Source organism: Ruditapes philippinarum, unplaced genomic scaffold (assembly GCF_026571515.1).
Source record: "Ruditapes philippinarum isolate M1 unplaced genomic scaffold, ASM2657151v2 ctg18573_1_1_1_1, whole genome shotgun sequence".
NCBI lineage: Eukaryota > Metazoa > Mollusca > Bivalvia > Venerida > Veneridae > Ruditapes > Ruditapes philippinarum.
Window position 1 is genome coordinate 1,214 of NW_026866659.1, and position 7,133 is coordinate 8,346.

General features: G+C 32.0%; 1 long non-coding RNA gene across 1 annotated transcript; it reads right to left on the reverse strand.

Moving 5' to 3' along the window:
- Positions 1-228: 228 nt before the first annotated feature.
- LOC132733256 (uncharacterized) lies at positions 229-5,774 on the reverse strand. The gene is made up of 2 exons (XR_009626147.1): positions 5,664-5,774; positions 229-466 (listed from the first exon to the last, which is right to left on the reverse strand). It is a non-coding gene; the product is annotated as an uncharacterized LOC132733256 (long non-coding RNA).
- Positions 5,775-7,133: the final 1,359 nt, after the last annotated feature.

The window sequence follows — 7,133 nt, forward strand, 5'->3', positions numbered from 1 at the left end:
AAAAATAATTCATTTTTTCGATTTAAAATACCCTACGATGGGATTGTCGTTTGTGAAAATATCAAAATGAAACGAACAATAAATTTCAGTTATGATCTTTGTTTGCAATTTATACTATAATTTCTCCCTTTTTAAAATATCAATATGATTGTTTACAATACAACATAATTACGTTATTGATATATTGAGCCAACAAATTTAGTCGGGTAAATAAAATGTGAACTCTTACCGAACCAACACCCCTTTTGAAACGCCACCCTACAGAGACTCCGACGCCCCAGTTTCCATTTCCACTTACACTTCCATGAACTGATGTTTCCCAATTACTTCCCGTCCTTGTCCAAGATCCGGACAGACTCGGAACGCCATTGTTTATATTAGCACCTGCTCGAAATTGGTCGTTATATCGGGCATTAGTTGACACGCAACATGCTAATAGAATAGCTGATATTAAAAGTATCATATTCTGAAAATAAAACAAATCGCTGTGAATAACGATACTGTTAGGATAATAAGAAAATACGTAGAGATGTTGTAAATTTATCATATCTAAAAGTAATTATTGTACATCGTTCTTATAAACATAATTCTATGTATAAAGTATTATTTATATAATGGTGATTTGAACATTCCTATAAGTAATTAATAATATGTTTGTTTTTTTTTAAATAATTAATTAATTAATTAATCTATTAATTAATTAATTAATTAATTAATTAATTAATTAATTAATTAATTATCTATTTTGTAAATTGTACAATAAATCTTGCTTTTGTTTGTACAGTCCTACGCATAAACCCTTCCAGCCTGCTGAATCTCAGTAAGGGCTTATCAGCTAGTAAATCACTATTAACTGTATATCTCCCATTAACACGTCCACTGAGTTGAGAGTTTTGTCATTATTTATTGCCCCTCTGTATTCTTATCTAAATGGCCCCAACTTTGAAGGATCAAATTTCTATAGAAGATACACTCACTAAATTTATCAATGTTTTTTTCTCCTTTCTTTTGTAAATGGGTCTGTGGCCTAATTGAATTGTGAAACTTAGCAATTATTTGTAAATATACTTTATAACATAAATTATGTTAATAATAAATAAAGTTCAATAGTTAAGTGTCACTGTTACTCATGTTACTGACTGAACCCCCCTCCCGGCTCGCTAAAAAACAAAAACAAAAAACTGTTTATAGATGTAACTTTTACTGCAAAGTGCAAGACTCCTAACTAAAATGATCAGGTAAGTATTAGCTCGACTATACTAAGAATGTGGTGAGTTGTCCTACTCACCTCGGTTTGCAAGTCGACGTCAGCGTCCATACTTTAAATTAATGTTTATGCGCCTATAACTTCTTTATTTCTTAAGGTATCAATTTCAAATATACATGTATATTCCTAATCATCATTCACATCATTTGATAAGGTGCAAAACTCTGAAACCAGTATTTCCAGAACTATATCCCATGAACTTAAAATAATGTTATATTTTACTCTAACATCTTCATTTCATATTAAAGTATTGACTTTAAACTTCAAACATGTGTTCCTTATCATCAACTACATCATATGTGACCATGTTTTTTTTACTCTAACACCAAATTTTCCAGGATTATCTCCCCATGAATTTTTTTCCTCTCAAAAAATGTTACTTTTACTTTCTTTTTTATTAGCTCACCTGTCACAAAGTGACAGGGTGAGCTTTTGTGATCGCTTTTCGTCCGGCGTCCGGCCGTCCGTCCGTCTGTCCGTAAACTTTTGCTTTAAATGACATCTCCTCATAAACCACTGAGCCAATTTCATCCAAACTTCACAGGAATGTTCCTTTGGTGGTCACCTTTAAAAATTGTTCAAAGAATTTAATTCCATGCAGAACTCTGGTTGCCATGGCAACCAAAAGAAAAAACTTTAAATATCTTCTTTTAAAAAACCATAAGAGCTAGAGCTTAGATATTTGGCATGAAACATCTTCTAGTGAGTGTCTACCAAGTTTGTTCAAATAAAAGCCCTGGGGTCAAAATTGGTCCCGCCCCTGGGGGGTCATTGATTTTCCCTATATGCATATAGTAAAAACTTAAAAAATCTTCTTTTAAAGAACCGTAAGAGCTAGAGCTTAGATATTTGGCATGAAACATCTTCTAGTGAATGTCTACCAAGATTGTTCAAATAAAAGCCCTGGGGTCAAAATTGGCCCCGACCCAGGGGGTCATTGATTTTCCCTATATGCATATGGTAAAAACTAAAAAAAAATCTTTTTTTAAAGAACCATAAGAGCTAGAGCTTAGATATTTGGCATGAAAGATCTTCTAGTGAATGTCTACCAAGTTTGTTCAAATAAAATCCCTGGGATCAAAATTGACCCTGCCCCAGGGGGTCATAGATTTTCCCTATATGCACAGGGTAAAAACTAAAAAAAAATCTTTTTTTAAAGAACCATAAGAGCTAGAGCTTAGATATTTGGCATGAAACATCTTCTAGTGAATGTCTACCAAGTTTGTTCAAATAAAAGCCCTGGGGTCAAAATTGACCCTGCCCCAGGGGGTCATAGATTTTCCCTATATGCATATAGTAAAAACTTAAAAAATCTTCTTTTAAAGAACCCAAAGAGCTAGAGCTAAGATATTTAGCATGAAACATCTTCTAATGAGTGTCTACCAAGTTTGTTCAAATAAAAGCTCTGGGGTCAAAATTGGCCCCGCCCCAGGGGGTCATTGATTTTCCTTATATGTGTATAGCAAAAACTTAAAAAATCTTCTTTTAAAGAACCCAAAGAGCTAGAGCTAAGATATTTAGCATGAAACATGTTCTAATGGGTTTCTACCAAGTATGAACAAATAAAAGCCCTGGGGTCAAAACTGGCCCCGCCCGGGGGGGGGGGGTCATTGATTTTCCTTATATGTGTATAGCAAAAACTTAAAAATCTTCTTTGGAAAAACCCAAATAGCTAGAGTTAAGATATTAAGCATGAAACATCTTTAAGTAAATATCTACAAAGTTTGTTAAAATAAACGCCCAGGGGTCAAAACTGGCCCTGGCCCAGGGGTGACATTGTTGTTAACTATATGTGTATAGTAAAAACTTTAAAAATCTTCTTTTAAAAATGCCAATGAGCTAGAACTTAGATGTTTAGCATGAAACATCTTCTTATGGGTGTCTACCAAGTCTGTTCAAATAAACAAATAAAAGCCCTTGGGTAAAAATTGGCCCGGGGGTGGGGGTCCTATATACAGGTGAGCGACCTCAGGGCCATCATGGCCCTCTTGTTTCTTAAGGTATCAACTTCTAACTTCAAATATATTTCCTTAGCGATACATTGTCCTGATGTGGTAGGCATTTGTGCAAAAGTTATCATAAAAGTTTTTTATGCATGCCGGACATGAATGTGTATCTTCTCTTCTCGAATGAATGAATACCTTCAAACTATAAGTATGACCTTGACCTTGAAGGTAGGGATAGGGGTCTTAATCGCGACATGTCGTCTTGATGTGGAAGATATTAATGCCTAGTTATTTTGTAATCCTTTGATGCACGACAGTCCGGACACGAATGTGTGTAACTTTAAAGTCTAATTTTGATATAGTGAACTTCAAAATGGTAGTGTGACCTTGACCTTTGAGGTAGGGGCGTGATAAGTTGACGCGTAACACATCGTCTTGATGTGGAAGACATTTATCCTAAATTATTTTAAAATTCTTCCATGCATGACAAAGTTACATTCCGGACACAAATGTGTGAACCTATAAACTTTTATTGTGATAAAGTGAAACTTCAAAATGTTAGTGTGACCTTGACCTCTGAGGTAGGGACGTAATTCTTGGACGCGACACATCGTCTTGATGTGGTAGACATTAATGCCTAGTTATTTAAATATCATTCCATGCATGACAAAGTTATAGTCCGGACAGGAATGAAGTGGGGACGCACAGACAGACGGACGTCCATACAGACAGAGGGACGGTGCGATTTTAATATGCCTCCCTTCGGCGGCATAAAAATGTTTTTTTATCAACACCTATATGGGATTAGATTTATAACTCATTAGTCCTGTATTTCTAGAATTATCTCCATTTCATTTTTGAATTAGGGATTTATTGAAAATTAATATATTTCTAACAATTATCTTTATTATTATAAATGACATCAACTCTAGACTTAAGATAATTTTCCTTTGTCATTACTCACATCATGCATGACATGGTTTATAACTCTAGTATCCTTATTTCAAGAGATATTTCCTCTTTGAACTTAGAATTTTTCTTTAAAAACTTTATTTACATTTTGCTTGTATCATTTTGGTACCTTTTTTATAAAAAAAAATCACATTCATCTCTTTCCCCTACTAGATTGAATAATAAGCTTCAATAATGCTTTGAATCCATTATTATCATTACTAAACATTATTTTGCGCCTTCTGGAAAAAAAGAAAAAGAATGTAAATCACTGAGGTATGATATGCCTTTAATATGAAAGTAATTTACAAAATCATTTTCATTGTGAGTTGTAAGTGATTAAAAACCTTTTTTTTTTTTACTGTAATCCAATTTGTATTAGTCTTCTTTACACTAAAAAGTTAAATATTAGTTTTTCGTTACATCTAAAATGTTTTCTAGTCTTCCAGCTTAAACTATACATTCTTGAAACATGATAGGATCATAAAACATTCAATGGTGCTGCTATCAGTAATACAGTGACAAGCCGTGTAATTATAATTAAATGCTCATCACTGGCCAGAGATAGGAAATTTTGGGGAAAACTGGAAATATTGGGCTTGTGCGTAGGACTGTACACTAAAAAGTTAAATATTAGTTTTTCGTTACATCTAAAATGTTTTCTAGTCTTCCAGCTTAAACTATACATTCTTGAAACATGATAGGATCATAAAACATTCAATGGTGCTGCTATCAGTAATACAGTGACAAGCCGTGTAATTATAATTAAATGCTCATCACTGGCCAGAGATAGGAAATTTTGGGGAAAACTGGAAATCTTGGGCTTGTGCGTAGGACTGTAAGCAGTAATTGATCAATTATAAAATGAGAAACGTTTCGATATATAGGCTATTATGATGATGTTTTATTGTTATTATTGTTTTGTTGAAGCCCTGCAACAAAATTTAAAAAAACGCTTTTTAACATAATTAGTTTTGATATTACAAACCTGGCCAGTATCAATATTCCTTGAAAAAAGTGCATAACCGTTTCAAAGCGACAAAGTCTTTAAAGCAAAAGAATGTTGTGTTATGTGTATAATCTATATTTTTTTACTTTTACAACAATGACATTTTATGTACGATACTATGATTTAAGTATCCATTTTGATCATTTTAAGTGTATTATTATAGCATTATCTTTATTATTTTTATTATTTTATTATTTTATTATTTTATTATTATTATTATTATTATTATTATTATTATATTTGCCTACTTCAAGTCAAGTACCCTTCAATGTTATCATTTAGTATAAAATTTAACTTGAACAACTTCAAAAATCTAAAGAATTCGCCAGAGTGCAACCGTACAAAAATCTGGAAATAGTGTGATCTCTCGGAAGCATTACTCACATAAAATGAACATTGTAGAAATTTCGTAAGGAAATGTTGTAATAAAACGTTTTGTAAATACAGGGAAAGAAAAATGAAAATTCAAAGTTACGAAACGATTACTTACCATGATTTTTTTCTTCTATCAAGTAACGTTAAAAGCCAAACGATCTGTTTGCAATGGAATGTGAGTGATAGACAAAGGAACATGGGTCCTTTTATAATGAGTCTGGGTAAGGATTGCGTGATCAATGGTCTTTGCAAAGCAATCTGGGACAGAAACAAAGCGGCACATTATGTTTCAGGGCTTGGTCTGAATTTAAGGCTACACTATTTTGTTTGTTTGTTTAACATCTCTTGTTAATGTATGGATTCAACGATCTTATAAATATCTATTTTTATAAATAATTTGGGTTTAATTAATAAATGAATTATATTATATTATATGTTGATACATAAGACGATTGGATATAACTACCATAACGTTATGGTAGCTGACTCCAAAAGTTTAATTTTGCTAAGAAGGTCAGTCTATAAAACATTTTATTATTTTAAACAATACAGTTTAATGATTCTTATTTGTTTCGCCTTTTTTAAGTTTTTAGTGAAACATTTTTTATCCCTTTTAAACTTAGTAAATAAGTAAACAATATTTTTATAACCTTATATTTCAAAATAACCATTTCTGCAGATAGCATGACTATATTTTCTATTAAAATCTCTAAGTTTCATTATTTTCATAGCATTAATTTCGTGTTGTTTTTCTTACTTATATACAATTATATATTAATCATATTTTAGCTAATGACGTAAAGGGACATGGGACCCATCACTATTATACTTCGTGATGAAAAATCAGAACATAAAGGTTTACCTTTTTTAAGAAAGGAAATGAAACTGTTACAAAGAACAAACAACCCCACAAAAAATACATATTTCAGGTTCAAAAGTTATATTTGTGAATCTCAGATAGACATCTTCTTTGACAAAAATACACTTTTTCAATGCAGCATTTGGGATTTCCTAAAAAGTGCATACCTATTAAAACACGTACTTCCCGATCGTAAATGGGGACACTTATCAACGAACGACCGCGTGATCAAATGTGATCTTGTTTTTGATTTTTTTTGACATACAGTTTTTTAGGCATTGTATGTATTCAATGTCTTTCTTGTGCAAGGGTCCACATTACAAATATGTAAACATTTATAACGCTAAAAATAGAAAATGAGAACATACGCAGTAACCTTTTTTGTCGTATAATGAATAAGTACAATTTGACAGAAATTCTTACATTATATGTTTTCATCTTATTCATTACTAACAAATAATGGCATTGTCAAACGAACATTAAACGTATTTAGAAAACAAACACATTGATTGCTGTTTGATTATAATTATCTAACATAGTTACACAACAATACAAATATATGTTAACCTATTAACATGCTATTTAATAATTTGCATTATCAATTGAGAACAAGTATTTTGCAACTGTGTTGTAAGATCAGTCTGTACAGTCAATTGACCGGAAACCCTTGCAGTAAACTATATCTTCTGCAAGGTTTTCAACACAGGGCTTACTCGCAATCAAATA